Source organism: Papio anubis, chromosome 13, assembly GCF_008728515.1.
Source record: "Papio anubis isolate 15944 chromosome 13, Panubis1.0, whole genome shotgun sequence".
NCBI lineage: Eukaryota > Metazoa > Chordata > Mammalia > Primates > Cercopithecidae > Papio > Papio anubis.
This window is the reverse complement of record NC_044988.1, coordinates 73,289,118-73,309,196: the sequence shown is the minus strand read 5'-3', so window position 1 is coordinate 73,309,196 and position 20,079 is coordinate 73,289,118. Positions and strand designations below refer to the sequence as shown.

Here is a 20,079-nt window from a genome sequence, read left to right as displayed (position 1 = left end):
ATTTTTAGTTATTAATCACAAACATTAAGTTAAATTGATTCTTTTTTCATTCAACCACTTGTCTAAGTGACAATAAACATAATCATTCTCATTATAAACTAATTTGAAAAGGTAATTTTCCAATTAATAAATATACACCAATGTAAAATGTGTCCTTATGATAAAATAATTAAAATAGCTGTTGACAACTTTGGAAAGAAAACAAAGAATTTTGTTAATGGCAAGATCTAATAAAAAATCCGATGGGCTAAACTAGAGAAACTGACAAGCACAACTCCCCCCACAAGAATAATTTGTTACCGATGATGAAATTGAGAAATTAACCACAATGAAAGTTGTGAGATTTATAGTGAAAGCCCTCCGGGTAAAATTAATTTCTTTATAACACAGTTTAAAGGCAAACAAAAGGAAATTGCTTGTGCCAGATGGGGTACGGAAAGCATTGTGAATGAAAATGAGCATCTCTTTTCTGCTTACAAATATTTGAATTAAGATGATACCAGCGTGTCTAGTTAATGGAAAAACAGTATTGATGGTTGTACAACTTTTAAAGATTTCCTCATTCTTTTTAAATGGACTTTGTCAACACAACAAAGTACTTTAAGCAATATATTAAGCCTGGCACTTACTATCACAGCACATGTATTCTCCTTGAATTATTGTTTCAGGCAAAACAGGAAGAATACAATGGCTAGAATGCTGGGCTTAGAGTCAGAGAACCACTATTTAGCTCTTCTTCAGGTTCTATTGCTGAGCAGAAGGAGTCTAAGAAAGTAAGCAAGTCTCTAAGGGACAGTTTCTTCATTGTAAAATTAAAATAGAAACACCTACCCTTCTATCAACTGAGTCTCATGAAAATTAAATTATATAATGAAGGTGAACATTTCTTGTAAACCATAACGTATATGCATATAACCTTTCATTTTGTGGTTTATCTTTCTGGAATTAGTCTAGAAATTATCTCCAATTTTGTCTCGTATTTTATCTGAACTGTTGGTTCACAGCTGCTGGCTTTCTTTTTCTTGTAATCTCACGTATTTTCATGCATAACATTTCAAGTCTAATCATTGATGTTGCAGCTAATGGTGATCTCTCTCTGCTCTAAGCACCTATAATAGTTATTTAGTACTTATGCTATGCCACCATTTATCTTCATTGCCTATATCCTCTCTCCTTGGCTGTAACATCGACTCTTGAATATTAACACTTGTACTAAAATGACTGCTACTAATAGCTAACATTTATGGTTTACTGTATGCCAGGCACTGTACTAGCATTTTAAATGGACTATTAAATTTAATAAGAAGCAGGAAACACATCGTGTTTTACAGTGGGATCACATAATACATCTATTATATAATATGTATTAACATTTCACACTTGGCCAGGCACGGTGGCTCACGCCTGTAATACCAGCACTTTGGGAGGCCGAGGCGGGCTGATCACCTGAGGTCAGGAGTTTGAGACCAGCATGGCCAACGTGGTGAAACCCTGTCACTACTAAAAATACAAAAATTAGCTGGGCGTGGTGGCACACACCTGTAATCCTAGCTACTAGGGGGACTGAGGCAGGAGAATCACTAGAACCCGGGAGGCAGAGGTTGCAGTGAGCCAGCGAGCTGAGATTGCACCACTGCACTCCAGCCAGGGTGATAGAGTGAGACTCTGTCGTAAAAAACAAATAAATAAATTAAAAAATAAAGAATAATTTCACACTCAGCAGCTCAGACTGTCACATATCAGAAAACTAAGAGACTGGGCCGGGTACGGTGGCTTACGCCTGTAATCCCAGAACTTTGGGAGGCCGAGGCGGGCGGATCATGGGGTCAGGAGATCGAGACCACGGTGAAACCCTGTCTCTACTAAAAACACAAAAAATTAGCCGGGTGCGGTGGCGGGCGCCTGTAGTCCCAGCTACTCGGGAGGCTGAGGCAGGACAATGTCGTGAACCCGGGAGGCGGAGCTTGCAGTGAGCCAAGATTGCGCCACTGCACTCCAGCCTGGGCGACAGAGTGAGACCCTGTCTCAAACAAAAAACAAAAAAAACAAAAAAACAACAACAAAAAACAAACTAAGAGACTAAAAATATATAGAAATATAAATTTATATAGGGTAAATATTTATCCTACCATTTTGTTCAATGAGTTTATGCCCTAGAGTGAGAGTGAGATGGGAAAGGTGAATCTACTCTTTCCCCGGGTGAAGTCACTTCCCATATACCGCTTGCTGTGGAACATATAATGTTTAAAGACAGATATTTTTGGTACAACATGGACTGTGAATGCAGGCTGTATCTGTAACTAAAGAAACAGTTTCAATGCTAGAAGAAAGCCTAGTTGTATTAAATGTAAGAGATGGTATGTCAGTCTCCAATGTGTTAACTTTCAATAAATTTTCAAGACTAATTTGACTCTATAGTTTGCTCTAAACATGTTGAGTTGCCAATGAAGGAAAAAGTAATGACATAAGCTTAAATTGAGAAGGGGAAGGAGGCTTTAAATGATTGAGCAGAGAGGGGAATGTGTGAAATGGTTAGTAGTATGGTAGAGTTGGGGGTAAATGAATTAGAGAAGTGTAGCTTTATCTGGCAATTGTAAAAATATGCTATGCATTTGCTACTGTGAATTTAAAGTATGACAAATTAGCAAGATTGTGGTTTTTTTCCCTCCCAGTAGGTTTAGCTACTTAAGTAAAAGAGGAAGTAGGGAGAGGGTTGTAATTAATAGGTTTTACCATGTAAGTTCTTTCAGAGCAGAGGAGGGTAAAAAGAAATGAACGTATTTGCATGGGGGTTATTTTAATGCAGGGCCATAGAATGAAATCTAAGCTGAGTAAGAAGAAAGGTAGACACAGATTGAGGGAGTACACACTGAAGAAATGGTAAGGTCAGTGTGTTGAATATAATCTGTGAATGGGAGTATAAGAAGGAATTTGCTAAAAAGAAGTATTTTTCCTAGAATGGGATGCTAGACATAAAAAATAATTGGAGCTGATGCTGTAATTGGTAATGACAAGCTTTAAGGTGTGAGGATGGGTAGATAAGCAATGTTTATTTCTCTTGACTATGAGGACCATTATTAGGCATAGTTATTATTACAACTATGACTTTATTGACCTAGCCCTTTGATATGGTTTGGATCTGCGTCCCTGCCTGAATCTCATGTTGAGTTGTAATCCCCAGTGTTAGAGGTGGGGCCTGGTGGGAGGTAACTGGATCATGGGGGTGGATTCCCCTCTGGCGCTGTTCTCGGGATAGTGAGTGAATTCTCTTGAGATCTGGTCATTTAAAAGTGTGTGGCACCTTCCCCGCTTCCTCCTGCTCCGACCATGTGAAGCTCCTCATTCCCCTTTTGCTTTCTGCCATGGTTGGAAGCTTCCTGATGCCTCCCCACAAGCAGAAGCTGCAATGCTTCCCATACATCCTGCAGAACTATGAACCAATTAAATGTCTTTTCTTCATAAATAACCCAGTCTCAGACATTTCTTTAGAGCAGTGCGAGAATGGACTAATACATCCTTCCATCCAGAGATAAACTTTGATGAGTCATAAAACAACTTCTTCACTGTCCTTTGGGAATCTCGAGAAAAGATTTCAAATTAATCACTGTACTGCAAACTAACATTTATTTTCTAGGCCCACCCTGTCCACCACTGTGTCCAGTATCTCTTTGCCCAGTGGCATAGAAAACAACTTATAACCAAAATCTGCAGGCCTGATTCCCTTGGTTATCCTTGGCCAACATTAACAGCTGATATTCCGTCAGTACATACAGGTATGACCATATCAATTATTTAAGTAATGAAGGAATTCCATGCAATTTGACAAATTGTCATTTGCTATCTTAAGGCTTCCTTATGCCCACAGCTTAGGTAACCAAGCCTTTCCCTTGCGGCTACTCTGGTTCTCCCCAAGCTATAAGCAAGTGTTGAAATCTAGCCCAGAGAGAGCTTCCAAGATTTAATGCTTGTGTGTCATCCATTCTGATTGACAGAATCAACTCTACCAACACCAAAAATAGAAGATCCTCATTCTATCTACCCTCTCACTGCTCATACCTCCTCCCCCTCCCCACTGTGCTGTACTTCTTTTCTACAGACCCATTTCTCCCATTCTTGCTTAACTTACTGACAAATCCTTTCTGTTGTGCCTTCAATTTTATTGATGATATTGAGATTATCAGGCAGGTATTTCCTCTGTTACTGCCTACAAATTTATGATATTTATGATATTAGGAGTCACATTTAACAACTTTGCTTCAATTTTATAGTCTTCTATTTGAAATACGTAGCTCTTCCTGAAATTTGGATCCCATCTCTTCCTAATTCTTTAGGAATCTTGTGAAATCAATAATTTTCTTTCTACCAGTTTTTATTCCCCCCCAAAATACGTTCTATGTTCTTCCACATTAAAATAAAAGACCCTTCCTTTGCCACACAGTTCTCACTAGCCTAGATCTCAGTGTCTCTATAGTCAAGCTTTTTGAAAAAGAATCTCTTCTCACTGAAGAACTGGTTTCCTCACCTGCCAGTTCCACTTCAACTTACTGAAATCCACCTTCTTCCTCTGCCACCTAACTGAAACTGACCTCATGATGGTCACCAGTAATATCCTAGCTGCCACATTCAACGTTTTTCTTTCAGTCCTTACATTATTTGAATGTTCAGCATCAGTACCTGATGCTGTTGATTATTTCCTCTTTCACATTCTGTCCTCCCTTCGTTTTGGGGTCATTACCCTCATTAGTTTATTGTCATGTATCTGGGCCAATTCTTCTCAGTCTCCTCTAGTTCTGTTCAAGCCCTCTTAGTTTTCTCCATGATTCCCTCCTCATTTTTCTGTTCTCATACTATGTATTGATCCTGTGCAACTTAATTTAAATTTTTGTCACAAAATATCTCTGATGTGCTGTTGACTTTCAATGATGTATCTTTTCCCTTTTTGTCCCATTTGATATCAATCCTTTTTTGTGCCTTCTATTTATACGTTCTCTATTTTATTTTTAAATTTCAACTGTCTGATGAATATCTATGATTGCATCTTTCACTAACACCTTAACTTATATGTACTTGAGCTGAATGATTTATTCTCTCCCACAAATTTGTATAATCTACAGTTCTTTTTTTCTTCCTTAGTAAATGGCACCATCTTCTTCCTAACCTCTGAATAAGAATTCTAGGACTCACATTATATTTCTGTGTCTTACTCATTCTTCTTCACCTCACAGTATTCACTAAATAAAGAACTGTAGCTTCTATGTTCTGATATCTTGTATCTGTATTGTCTATAACACTCATAGCTCATCTCCTTGTCTTCTGTAAGCCATTTTCACCCTGCCCTATCCCATTCTAGGGTATTATTTCATCAAATGAAGAGTATGAATTAATTCATTCATAAAATATTACTTCATACAATGAACTAGACATCTACAGATGTCTACTAGACAATCTGCATTATTTCCATATGACTTGCCAACAGGAAAATTATGCCATAGCTTCCAATAGACTTCAGGATGATGAGAACATAAGGGCCTTCACAATCTTGCTTTTGCTTGCTTATTCATTATTGTCATCACATTCCCTCTCCTAACTGCATTACCACACACTAATTAGTTGCCCCAATCATGCCTGCAGTTTCCATAGTAAGTGTGTGACTTTTCCTGCTTTTGCATGTCTTTTTCCATGAAACTGTATCTAACCACTTCGGTTTTCAATGAATGCCTAATAGATGAATTCCCTGCACAATGCTTTTGGAACTTAATCATCTGTTGTCATCTTTCATTTCAAAAAATGACATATAATTCTATGGTCACTTAAAACTGATTATAAAGATCCTGAGTACATGAATTTCATTTTATTCTCTATAGCACCTAATGTCATTTTAGGAGGTGCTGAAATGTATTTGTTAAAAATGCATAAATAATTGAGTAAACGAATAAATGAAAACACTTTCTTTGAAACACGTCACCACATTTATGATTTGTTTGTGATTATCTTGCTCCATCTGGTGACTGAATTTAAAAATCTGAATTCTAGTTCAGCAGGAAGGCATTTTAAAAAGTCTTGTGAGATTCCGTGACCTTTTACCACAAACAGCCCTGAAATAAGGTCCTTTCAAACCTTTTGAAGAGCTAGAGATTTGGAGGTTCAGACTCACATCAATGGTGTGGCACTTTTAGGGTATTTGATAAAATAATTGGAGAGCATGACTTAATTCATAAAATATTACTTAATACCTACAACAAACTAGACATACAAGAGTGAGCAAAAGAAGACTCAGCCCCTGCTCCAGTAAAGTGTATGATCTTGTGGAAAAGACAAGTTTAATGTTTAAGTCACACAATGTAAATTATAAATATTTTAAGCACTGCAATGAAAAGACACATGGTGTTATAAATACTCATGAAAGAGAGATTTAACCTAGTTATGATGGTCTTAAAGGAAATGGTATTTGAACAAGGACCCACTTAGCCTTTTTGAATCTCAGGTTTTTCATCTCTGGAGTGTAAAGAAAACCTTCTTTTAATCCTTAGAGGACTGCTGTGGAGTTTGGATAAAATAATACAGCCACGTGCTGCATAAGAATGTTTTGGTCAATGACAGACTACCTATAGGACGGCGGTTCCATACAATTATAATACTATATTTTTATTGTAATTTTCTATGTTTAGATACACAAATACCATTGTGCCATAGTTGCCTACAGTACTCAATACAGTAACATGCTGTATAAATTTAAAGCCTGGGAGCAATAGGCTATACCTTATAGTGTAGGTTGGTATTAGGCTGTACCATCCAGGTTTGCATGAGTACACTCTATGATGTTCACACAATGACAAAGCTGCCTAATGACTCATTTCCCAGAATGTATCCCCATTATTAAGTAACACATGACTGTATACATGAAAGGGTTTTGAAACTATGTTATTTCCACTGGATTTCTGCCTCCTCTAGATGTCATATTTCCTTCTCTTTCAGATGAGAGTAGGACTTTGTTGTAAGTACAAGTCACAAAGCCACAAAGTATTGATCATTGAATGAAATACTTCTCTTTTTTTATTTTTAATGTCTTTTAAATTCAGATGGAGTCTCACTATGTTGACCAGGCTGGTCTCGAACTCCTGGCCTTAAGCCATCCTCCCATCTCAGCCTCCCAAAGTGCTGGGATTACAGGTGTGAGCCACCGCGCCCAGCCGATTGAATGAAATACTTTTATTTTTAAAGAAAAATAAATATACTGCCTGTGCCATTCAGGTCTTTAGTTTTTCACCTCACATTTCAAATTTCCCAGGGATGGATTACAGATCATTATTGAATAGATGTTAATCAAGTGAATTAGCAGAAATAGGTAGTGAATCAACGAATTCAATAAACTTTGGCACATACTATCTCATCCTAGACAATGTGGTTTTCTGGATAGTAGATGGTTATGTCAAGCCCCCATAGAACTGCTGTACTCCACAACTAGGGCTTCTTGAATGTCTCACTCTGTATGTAGTTTTCGCTCATCATCTCTCCAGCATGATGGCATTGCTATTTAGACTTCTTACATGGCAGCTCAGGGCTCCAAAGGTTCATGCCTGGGAGAGAGGGAAAGCCTACTAGACAATATTCCCTGTTATGACCTAGCCTTGGAAATCATCCAACATTCTATTCATTAGAATTTGATCATGCATTTCAATATTGGTAAATATTACATAAGTTTAATTCTAAGTTACACTATTTTTTTCATTGATACAATTTTTAGAAGTTATTCCCAACACAGAGAAATAGCCTTATTTTCTCAATTCTACATAGGGGCATATAGAATAAAAATGAGACTTTTCTTTTTTTTTAAATATGCAGTGTCCTACAAAGGAATGACAACTTAATTACATTAAACAATTTGTCTTTACTGAAAGATTACATGAAATTTGGATGCTTTAGCTAATCACACCAATAGATTACAGCTGTAAATTTGAATTGTGGAAGACAATACTAAGAATATGAGCAGACATAGTTAATTGACTGAAATCCTATTGTACTCTCAAAGTAAATTTTAGGATCTCCAGAAATTCTTTTCTGTATCTAAGGAAAACTTTCAAACTTCCATGGGAAAATTAAATTTGACTATTAAAATGTTATCTAATGATTAAACATACAAATAGAAAAATTCTGACTGTTTAGAGGAATTGGGAGATACTACTTCGTTATAACCATAACAAATAACTAATTTTTATGTTTCCAGAAAAAAGGAATAAATGATGGGTTTCGGTGACAAGGAGAACAAATTATATACAGAAATGTCTGTGTTTTAATTTTTACTTAGTAACAGAAACTCCAAATTTTAACTTGACATAATGTTAACATTTATTGGCATCTTTTACATCTAGGTTCGGACATGTGACTAAGTGTGCAACTTCAGGGAAATTTGACTATTGGAACCAGGCATGCTTTTCTTTATCCTTTACTCCCAAAGATTGGTTAGAACATGGACTTGATTGATGAGCAAATGAGCAGCCATCTTTGATAATTCAGCATCGTATTACCTTGGGCTGGGCAACAGGACAGAATGAGCCAGCTTTGCCATTTGTTGTGGGGCCATGATGCTGGCAGTGTCCTCGTTGCTTGAAATTTTATATGGAGGATAAAGATTTATTTTGTTTAAGCCACTGTTATTTTGGCTTTTTCTGTTATCTTCAGAAAAACCTACGCCTAACTGTTTTGTGTGTGTGTGTGTGTGTGTGTGTGTGTGTGTGTGTGTGTGTTTGAGACAGAGTCTCACACTGTCTTCCGGGCTGGAGTGCAGTGGTGCGATCTCACTCCACTGCAAACCTCCTCACTTCCCAGGTGGGTCTGCCGAGCCCTGGGCTCTTACTTCCTCCTGAGTAGCTAGGATTACAGGTGCCTGCCACCATGCCCTGCTACTTTTTTTTTTTCTGTATTTTTCGTAAAGACAGGGTTTCATTATGTTGGCCAGGCTGGTCTTGAACTCCTGACCTCGTGATACGCCTGCCTCAGCCTCCCAAAGTGCTTGGATTACAGGTGTGAGCCACCATGCCCAACCGTGTTTTGTGTTTTTAAGCATGTGGTTCCTTCTTTCTCTCTTCCCTGCTTCTTGGTTGGTCCTCTCTATCTTTACATTCACCCTCTTATTTTATTTATCTTTCTTATATTACAGCTGTTTCTTTCTCTTATTACCTTTGTTTCTTTCTCTGTCTTCCCATAAATATCAGTAACAGTAATAAACTATTATTTTGGTTGAATCATCCAATAGCAATGAGAGTTAATAGATTTTATGTTTCTTGTTCTTACTTTTTAAAGCCAGAAAATACAATATTTTAGATTTATATTTCTAAAAAACAAATGTAAAATCACCTCATCCTATGAATTTTTTTTTTTTTTTTTTGACTGATACTCCACTGAAGGATTTTACCCTCCAGTCAGTCAGAATTTCATGACTGGCCAAGGTTTCCTCATCCTGGTTAAGGTCATATGAAGACTATATTTATGCCTTCAAAAATGTCAACAAATCAATGTTTTTTTAGGTTTATGATTAAAATTATCTGCCTCGAGGGTCTGCTCTACAGTAGGGAACTCTTTCATGGGAGTAATGGCTTAGAAGTAGAAAGTCTGTTAAAAACAAACATAAAACTCTCCACAGCTGGGAGCTGCCCTTTCAGTTTTAGAAATTCATTCTTACTTCCATAAATGTAATAAAGACTTAGCCTCTGATCTCTAGTCATATCTCATAGGTTTTCACTAAAAAGTAGCTGGCAGAAAATACATTTCTTATAATTTCAGCTACATTAAATTGTCATTTTAAGGTATTCAAAATGCAATAAACAGAATGCAATAAACCAGAGTACTTAACATCCCTCCCCACTGAACACTTAGTCATTATCCTAGAACTAGCCTGGATTCCTGTGTTGCATCTTTATTAAAAGACCACTTTAACCACATAGTCAGGTGATGTACTAAACATAATTGCACAGGGACCCATTTATAGATCAGATTTTATGATCTCTCTCAATTTTCTAAAAATTCTTCTATTTTTTCCTCAATAATTAATTTCATGTAAATTATTACTTAATATTTTTTGAAGACATGAATGAAACTCTTGTTCTCTTGGGAAAAGATTAAAAGCACTTTGTGCTCTATCCTTCTAAGGTTGCTGTAAAATGGTTATGGATTTTAGTTTCTAATGCCTCTGGTTATAATTGAGAAGTCTGTTTAATTGTATAAAATATTTTATTTTGTAAAAAGACTGCAGATTATGCCTCATATATATATACACACATATATAAATACACAAAATGTATTACTAAAACATATATAAGTATATGCACACATATATGAAAAACCACAACATACGTTGTTCTAAAAGTTAAAGCACCATACACCATACAATACAGAGTACAATACAATTACACTTATAATACAAAATACACTTACAGTACACTACACTATACAGAGTACACTTACAATACAGAGTATACTACACAATACAGAGTACACTACACAATACAGACTACACTTACAATATGGAGTACATTTAAAATACAGAGTACACTACACAATATAGAGAATACTTGCAATAGAGTATACTACACAATATAGAGTATACTTACAACACAGAGTACACTTATAATATCGAGTATACTTACAATACAGAGTGCACTACACAATATAGAGTACACTTACAATACAGAGTACACTACACAATACAGACTACACTACACAATACAGAGTATACTACACAATACCGAGTATACATACAATACTGAGTACACTACAGAACACAGAGTACACTTACAATACAGAGTATACTGCACAATACAGAGTATACTTACAATACAGAGTACACTACACAATACAGAGTACACTTACAATACAGAGTACACTTACAATACAGAGTACACTTATAATACCAAGTACACTGTACAATAGAGAGTACACTACACAATACAGAGTACACTTATAATACAGAGTACACTACACAAAACAGAGTACACTTACAATAGAGTACACTACACAATACAGAGTACACTTACAATACAGAGTACATGACACAAGTACACTACACAATACACTTACAATACAGAGTACATTGCACAATACAGAGTACGCTTACAATACAGAGTAAGCTCTTTAAAGACTTATCCCTCTTTCCAGTCTATATGACGCCTGGGATATTGAGACATGTTAGCTACCCCTACCCCAATATTTGCTGTAGGAAAAGCTTGGGAGAACAAACATAGTAAATATTAAAATCTGTATATACATCTGTTTTCTATGGATTTCCATTATATTATTTTGACTACTTTCCCCTGACTCCTGACACATGGATTTTGGTGGCCCAAAGACAATGGTGCCAGTGATGGGAAAATTCGAATTATGGGTTCTTGGTATTTTCCCTGCTTAAATGAATAGAAAATGAAATACAAAAACAAAAACATAATATAACCAAAAAAAAAAAAAAACCGCCCGATGATATAAAGTTGTTATAAGGTTACAACCTAGGTATCAAACAAATCTTCCACTGAATCAACAAAATTAGCATAATTGACAGCTGAGTGATGTGGAATTATCATCCACTCGATCATAGCCTCAGGTACTGATAGGGCACAGTTTTCTTTATTAATTTTTTTTTTCTTTGGCTTGCTCCTGGGAATGAAGGGATAGAAAGAGAAGACACAGAGAAGTAAGAAAGTCTGTCCTGAATTTTCTTCTTCCCATGACTTAAAAATTACATATATGCCATGGCTCTAGACTTCATACCTTTCCTTCAGATCCAAGCCTCTGCCTTATTTATTCTACGATTTGACGTCTGTTAGATGTCTTAAAGGAATGTCAAAATTAGTATGCAGCAAATAAAACCTATCACCTTTTCTATCCTATTCCCACAATTGTCTCAATCTGTCTATCAAGTTAACCCAATCCACCCCTATATTAACACTAAAAATCTAAGAATCATTTGTAGATTTTACTTTAACCTATATAAATTCTGCCCTAATTGCATGTCAATTCTATCTTCAGAATGTATCCAGCATCTATACCACATCGTCACCTTTTCAAATACCACCTTAGATCAAGCCATCATCCTCCCTTTCTTGGACTTGCTGCACCAGTCTCCTGTCTCTGCCTTCTCTTGCCCACCTTCGCCATATGAACGACACACACTTTATACATGGAAACCAAAGTATTATTTTAAATATGCAAACTAGATTATACCACTGCCCTATTTAAACCTTCCCTGTGTCCAGGTCTTCAACTTAATCTACTTCTTGTAGTCTTGCTCATTATACTTCTGCCACCCTCTTCTGTTATTCAAATACATCAAGTTCTTCTCTACCTTGAGATCTCTGTTATTACGGTTTTCTCTGTAATGTTCTCATTCCACCTCTTCATCTGAGTGGCTCTTTTTATCCTTTGAATCTCGGTTAACGTATTGTTTCTACAGAAATTCTTTTGCTAACTGTCCTCTTACTTTCTCTCAAGGAACACATTACTTTCCTTGAAAGATATATAGTTTCAGAGCCAAGATCATGAGAACTAAGTGCATTAATTAGCTAGCTCACTTCTAAGCTTGCTAATTCCAGGATATCCTTATATCTTTACCCCTCCTTTTCCTTGCTTGGATACAGATAGGTTGTACCCTCAACTGGCTCATCTTATAATTCCTTTTCCAGTGACAACATAAGTGCTAAGATATCTTTGTTAACTGATTATAATTTTGTTCTAGATTGTTCTTTCATCAGATATAAAAATCTCTTTTACTTAATATTTCTTCCCTACTTATCTTTTAAAAACTCTTCTAGTAAAGGCTCTCAGGTATTTGCTCTTTCTAAGAACACATCTGTTTCTCAGGTTCAAGGAAACTCAAACGCTTAAAAGGGAAACTAAAGTGTCATATATTTGAGATCAAATTGGTTGGATGTGGGTGAAACATGATACAGTTTATTCAAATCTATTTGTTTATGCTTCACATCATTCCATGAAGGGTTTGAGGTAGTTTATGCAAATAATTAATTTGATAAAATTATAATAAAATAAACAATGACCCAGGTATTTTCTATAGTTGTATTCCAAATTGGGCTCTGAGTTTTCTGGCAGAAAAGATGAAAGCAGAGATTAGATATGTTACACACTTCTTGTGATCAGAGAGAAAAAACAAAATTCTGTGATTCCTTAAAATAATTAAAGCCTTTTCCTGCAGTAATTTCATACTGCTCTTCCTTATAATGACCTTATTGCTGAGAGCAACATAAAACAACAAACAACCAAAAAAAAAAAAAAAAACTACAACCACAAAACAATAACAACAGAAATGACAGCAATAAAATCAATGTAGTGGCATTGATTCTGTGAAGGGCTAAGGTTATACATTTAAAATATATATGTTGCTTAAAATGATTCATTTTTTTCAGGTCACACACAAAGACATTCAATTAATGTGTCTTGTGGTAGTAAACTTTTGACCAATTCTCAGCAATATACAATGTGTGCAATTGAAGTGCTTAATAAATGCTGAGCCAAGCTTTCAAAGTACCCATGCTCCACCTGGATTGTAAGTATTGCACTGTTGAAGGCTGCTATCTAATAATCTGCTACTTCATTGTGCTTAGTCTGATTCAGTATTGATTAAGTTCTCAGCTTTTCTGAGCTCACCACTCTTTTCTGTCGGTTGAAGATGACTGCCTCCAATTCTGTGCCATTTCCCGGGAAATGTATCCCTTTCAAAATGCTGCCTGAACCAATTTCTTAGCATGTGAAGGCAGAGCAAAGGTATGCTATAATGAAAAAGGGATCATCTACAACACAATTTTTTTTTTTTTGCTCAAATAAGAACCTGTGAATTTATAGATTTTACTTGAAGAAAACCAGCAAATGAAATTTTCTATATAAAATTATATCTGGAGCCCTGAAAAACTCACTTGCTTTTATAATTCATGATCAGAAATTACATAAATCTCTCTACTTGACTTCTTGCTTTCTATGCTGAAATAAGGAAAGGACAAAAAGAACTATATACATTATTTTTATTCTAATTGTAGGATCACTGGGTTTGAAATTGGTAAACTGAGATTTTAGAAGTCAATTTCTCTAAATAGCTATGTGTTCTCAGGCAAATAACTTTTTCACTCTAAGCCTCCATTTCTACAAGAAAATAGCTGAGGAATTGAACTAGATCAGTGGTTCTCAGTTTTATCAAGGACAATATCCCCTTTTATAACAAATATTTCTAATGCTCAAGAAAGTAAAATAGCACATATGTGTGTATTTCAATAGGCACATATTCAGTGTTGTTTCCATAAAAGAACATATTGAAGTGGTCAGATAATTGTACTTTCTTAAAATGGATGTTTTGATTTATTAGACATGAAATGATCAGAAATCATTTTATAGGAGGACAGGAAAATAGAAGAGACATAAAAGTATACATTAAAATAAGAAAAATAGTGATGAGTCAATTAAACATAGGTCAGAATCACTTGTATATGGTAGGGCAAAGAGAAATAACCTTAATGAAAGCATGCCAATATGCCAAGAGATGGGGAAGTAGATACAACAAGGAACTACAAAATAATTGGAAATAAAGTGAGCCCTATTTTTAGATGTAGCATCAAATAATTATTTTCTATTACATGGGAAAGGGTAGTGATAGAAACAATATGCTCTCCTACGGGTCTCTAATACTTATAAGGGTCTTAAAAACCATATTTTTTGACATGCCATGGGAAACAGAGGGTGGATTAAAGAAGTAAACAGTAACAAAGAGAATACAACAAAGTTGCATGATCAATCTCTGAAAACACCAGAAAAATATAAAAAACCCACTGGTACATGCAAAATAAATAAATAGTTTTTATACCTGTGCTGTAGTAGGATAATAATAGAATATTATGAAATAACTAACATTAGTAAAATACAGAGAGATCTCTGATTTTCACATCTCTACTAAATTAATAATACTTGGTTCCAAGTTTCTTAAAAGGAGTTGCAATCTCCTTTGTTACATACTTACATGTAAATGCTATAAATGCAGGCAGAAATGTGTGGTATTGGTGCTGGCATGATCACTAGTGATGGCTTTTTATTGGTACTATGATTTTTCTGAAATGTTAAATAACTTGCTAAAGTCTGAACCCAACAAAGTTCAAGTCTCTTAAGATATATGGTAGTTGTGGTACCAGGATATTTAGTTATATTAAAATCATGCAAAATATTTCTTTACAAATAAAATGAAACTAGTTTATCTGATTCTATAGATAACTATAAACAGATTGTTGACCTACATATAACTATCTATCTAGGGCTACAATTTTCAAAGTGTGGTCCCCTGGATCTGCAGCATCAGCATCATGTGGGAACAGGTTAGACATGCATATTATCTGGCTCTTTCCTGAGCCCACTGAATCTGAAACTGGGGGTGAGGACCAGAAATCTGTACTGAACAAGACCTCCAGGTGATTCTGACATAGGTTAAAGTTTGAGAACCACTGATCTTCCAGGAGTACTTTCAAGTCCCATAGGATGTGACAGATGTCTTCATTTGGGGTAGCTGTCCTACACATTACAGGACATCTAGCATCTCTGATTCCCACTCTCTAAATACTAGTCACATTTTCAGTAACTGCAACAACCAAAAAAGAATGCACTCACAAACTCCTAAAATTCTCTCTAGAAGGTGCTATTCCTCCTACTGAGAAACATTGGATTAGAAAATGGCCAGTAACATTTATGTAGGCAGCAGGAAGTTAAGAGTCAATGGAATTTAGACTTGATAAGTTGAAAACTCCAAACATTTAGTGAGATTCCCATAGGACATTTGTCCGGAGGTTAGACTTGTGTTCAACTACAGACATTGCTGAGTCTCATTCTTCTGAGGTTATTTGAAAGTATAACTTAGCAGGCAGAATGGAAGGGTATAAAATAAAGCTGAAATAAATTGTAGCTTTAAATGTCTCAGGTTATCGCTTCAGATTTCAAGATTCTTCCTGAAAGCCCTAGAAGATGGCTGGTTTACACCACTGGTTAGTTAAAATGAAGCAGATCATTAATTTGCATGATAGATTTGTAGGGCGGAGGATGTCAACCCTTATTGCTTTGTCAATGTTCCTCAGTCTCACCTAATACATGAACTTCAGAGAGTTCTTTAGTCAGACCCATGACAGATACAGAAAGACCCAACCAAGATTTTGCAAACATAGTGGAGTTATATTATTAGCAGAAATTTAAACTAACAACTACCATGAAAAGAGTTTAAAACAGCTAAAATTTCGTCATATTGAAAATCAGAACCAATTCCCAGATTGGCTTTAACATATTAGTCAGGGTATAGCTTACAATTATATTTTTGAGGTAAAATATTAATGAAAGTTGGATTGATATTTGTATATTTGTATTCTTGATCAGTAACAGGATACACAACATTTTAAATTATAATAATTCATTGGTAATCTGTCACATCATTTTTTCTTCCTTTTGGCTAATTTCCTCCCCTCCAGAAAATTAACACAGAAAAAAATATTCACATGAAATGTAGTCTTGTGACTTTTATGCTAATCAAACAACTTGCTGATAAGAACAATCTATTTTTATGACACATTGCTGGAGTGATAGCTCTTTAATTGATCAATTGACCTCTTGACAGGATCCAAGAAGGAAAGATATCCTCCTTCAAATTTGTGTTCAGAGCTTCTGTGTCATTTTCTGAAGCTTTCATTATATGAATGTTCAGCAAACTTGTGTGTGATTTATAAAATCAATGTTGGTTTTCCTTTTCCTTAGTCTCTTCTTTTTTAGTGTTTATCAATCTTGACAATTCCCAGTTAAGGTGTAAGCTTTTCAATTAACCAAGGAACTTGTTTTGAGTATGTCATCTAAAGTCAGGGCTCTGTCCCTTTTTTATGTATTCCAAAAACATGGACTGAGTACTAATGTGTGATCATCTCCATGCTAGTGGTTAGTAACACAAATATAAGACACGGCACAATTAGAAATAAGACAATGCCATACGTGCTAATGAACTTTAAGTGCAGAATATAGATGAAGCATGAAGGGAGATGGTTTGATTCATTCTGATTGATAATTTCAGGGAAGCCTTCAGAGAACAGATAACTTACCTGCAGATGAAAAACAAATGTACTGGACCCAGATGATCAAGGTATAAATATCCTCAGACTGAACAGTATCCGTTCAGGAGCACATTATTTCTTTCACATTCAGTAACATATTAATCCATATTAATCACTGCTCTTGCCTCAGTCTCCTGATACGGATGTGAGCCACCACCCTCAGCTAGGAAGCTCATAGACTTTAGATATCAAAAGAAGAGGATTAGATGTCATGCCTATAACTAAATTTAAATGTAGTCTGTATTTTAATCTAATATTTCACCTGATGGTAGATAAACTTAATTTGGACAATTCTAGGTAAAATTAGTAAATCTGAGTTTGTTTTTAGTCTCTTTAGTGTTATTTAAGCAAATTGATATTTCCTCCTCTTTCCTTCTTATAATTGTATCTTAATATTGAGGGACTGTCAGAGGAAGGGAGAGGTGGATACACATGGCATTAGGATATCAAGAGACGGTAATAATGAACATATGTCGGCATCCACTGAAAAGTATCGTAACTGACCTTTGGCCATTACCATCCCTTCATATAGCATTTGGTGGTGTCCATCTTTACATCTGCCTGCAGTGGGGTTGTCCACTCTGCATCTGGGGAACCACTTTAGAGCCTATGGCTCTCTATGCCCAGTTAACTTCTTCATCTCTTTTAGAGACCTAGGGAAGGTGTGGGCCTTCCCTGGGGTCATGGGAAATTAGTAGTGTTGCTTTAGTCACTTCAGGCATGTGAAGTCTCAGGCAATCATCTTCACTGTGCCTATAATATGGTGGCATCTGAAACTCCTGTTATGGCTTCTGGGGGCCCCACATGTATCATCCTTACTGCTATTTTTAAGAGGGATTTAATAGATCTCTTCTATTATTGGGTCTAGCATCTTGTGAGTCTCCTGCCACCTTCCTTCTTAATGCTAAGTTGGGGCAGGCTCAGGACTCTGTCTTAGAGAATTCTAACCCCACCACTGTATTAGTCTGTTTTCACACTGCTATAAAAATACTACTTGAGGTTGGGTAATTTATAAACAAAAGAGGTCTAATTGACTCCCAATTCCACATGGCCAGAGAGGCCTCAGCAACTACGATTATGGCATAAGGCCAAGGGGAAGCAAGGCATATCTTACATGGTGCCAGGAGAGAGAGAGAGAAACCAGGGGAAACTGCCACTTATAAAACCATCAGATCTCATGAGAACTTACTCGCTATCAAGAGAAGAGCAAGGAGAAACTGCCCCCATGATCAAATCATCTCCCACCAGGTTCCTCTCTTGACACATGGGGATTACAATTTGCACTGAGATTTGAGTGGGAACACAGCCAAACCATATCAACCACCTTAGATGCTAACTTGCAGCAGGTTTAAGACTCCGCCTTAGAGACTTCCAGCAGTGCCATCTCCTTGTCTTCCACTCACAACCCAGAAAGATTCCCATTGTTAAAAACTTCTTAGGTAAAAAAACCAATAGCTCAACAACTATCCTCTCATATTTTTCTGCGTTTATAATTTGATCCTTAGTTTGTTTTTTAAATTAAACTAGGAATATAATACCCTTTCTGGATCTTTTCTCTTGAGGGATCAGGAGGTATCGGTTTCAAAAGCTTAAATGGCCAGAGAATTCCTTCCTGCTCTTTCCCTCTGAGTATAGCTACAAACCTGGAAATTATGCAAGAGGCGACTGAAAGAGAACTCTGAAAGGCACATAGAGGAAGGCAAACTTGTTAGGGAACCCAGGATTGGAGGGACAACATAGCCACAGGGCAACTCCCACCCAACAAAATAAGACAACTCAGGTCTGGTGTTTCCAGCCCTCAACCTAGCAACAGAAGATGGTCTAGCTGGCTCATTCCTCACCTAGACTGACTGCATGCTGCAGACAACACCAGTAGAACAGGCAGTGCCTTCAAGGTAAATCCATTGGAAGCTCTGTTGAAAATAATTGTCCAGGGGAAGTTCTCTTCTTCCCTGCTGGGCCTAAGACCCTTCTGCCACCCAAAGACACCCAGCAGCCTAGTGGCACTGGTCAGGGAGTTTTTCCACAATAAGCAGACAGGAAAGCAGACTTATCTTTTAGTTTCTTCATCCCAGGGCCAAGACTCCCTCCCCCACTGAGAGAGATGGGGGAAGCCATAGGGCACTAGCCATAGAGACTCTGCCACAATAAAGGTTGGCCTCTGGGATACTCCTTATTCCTGTGGCCTAGAGATTCTCTTCCTCAAATCTGGGGCAACACGAGAATCTCCTCCTCATTGGACAGTACCAGAAGGGACCAGTGGAAGCCCAAGAGGCACCAAATCAACTGAGCCAACCACAATCGCACTGCAAAGACACTGAAAATTACATTGCCATTGAAGCCACAGCCCCAAAATGTAGGCCAAGACCTGTGAGCTCAATTTAAATAGTATGACTGCTGATAAAACAAAAGACCTAAAGAGAACCCAGAATCTCCTAACATAATAGAAAAAATATTCAATGTACAATAGGAAGTCACCTGTTACACCAAAAGCCTAAATGTGGAGAGTTAGGGATACAGGAAGCATATGTGTGAATAAACATTGGTTCACAACTGATAGTATCATTTAACCAAATGAAAATTTTTTCTTGGTATATTTTAGTTAAATCTGGCATACTTAAGTAAGTTAAAAAGTTGAATCTGTCTTAATTAGGTCTACATTTTTCTGAATAAACCATAAGTGAAAAGAAGCCAATGACAGATAGATACCTCCTAAAATGTCACTTCAAATTTGTCCCATTTCCCATACTCCAACTTCTGATGCTACAACCTTGGAACAGAAGGGACAGGGAGAAGTAGGCCGTGCTATAATTGATGACAGTGATAGACCAGGGTGAGGGAATGCTGTAAATGCTCTGAGGCCTGAATTCTGGCACATGGGTTTGTCCAGTGGCATCTTGTCTATTCTGATGTGCAACCCCAACCACATTCATTCCAAGGGAAGATGTCTGAAGGCAGAGGT

The 20,079-nt window shown here is 36.6% G+C and overlaps 1 long non-coding RNA gene across 1 annotated transcript in view; it reads left to right on the top strand.

The window, feature by feature from the left end:
* The first annotated feature begins 2,053 nt into the window (after positions 1–2,053).
* LOC103878182 overlaps positions 2,054–20,079 on the top strand; it is a 66,667-nt gene continuing 48,641 nt past the window's right edge. The window contains exons 1-3 of the long non-coding RNA XR_002517481.2: positions 2,054–2,885; positions 3,635–3,773; positions 13,407–13,546. This is a non-coding gene — a long non-coding RNA (uncharacterized LOC103878182). The remainder of the gene's footprint in view (positions 2,886–3,634; positions 3,774–13,406; positions 13,547–20,079) is intronic.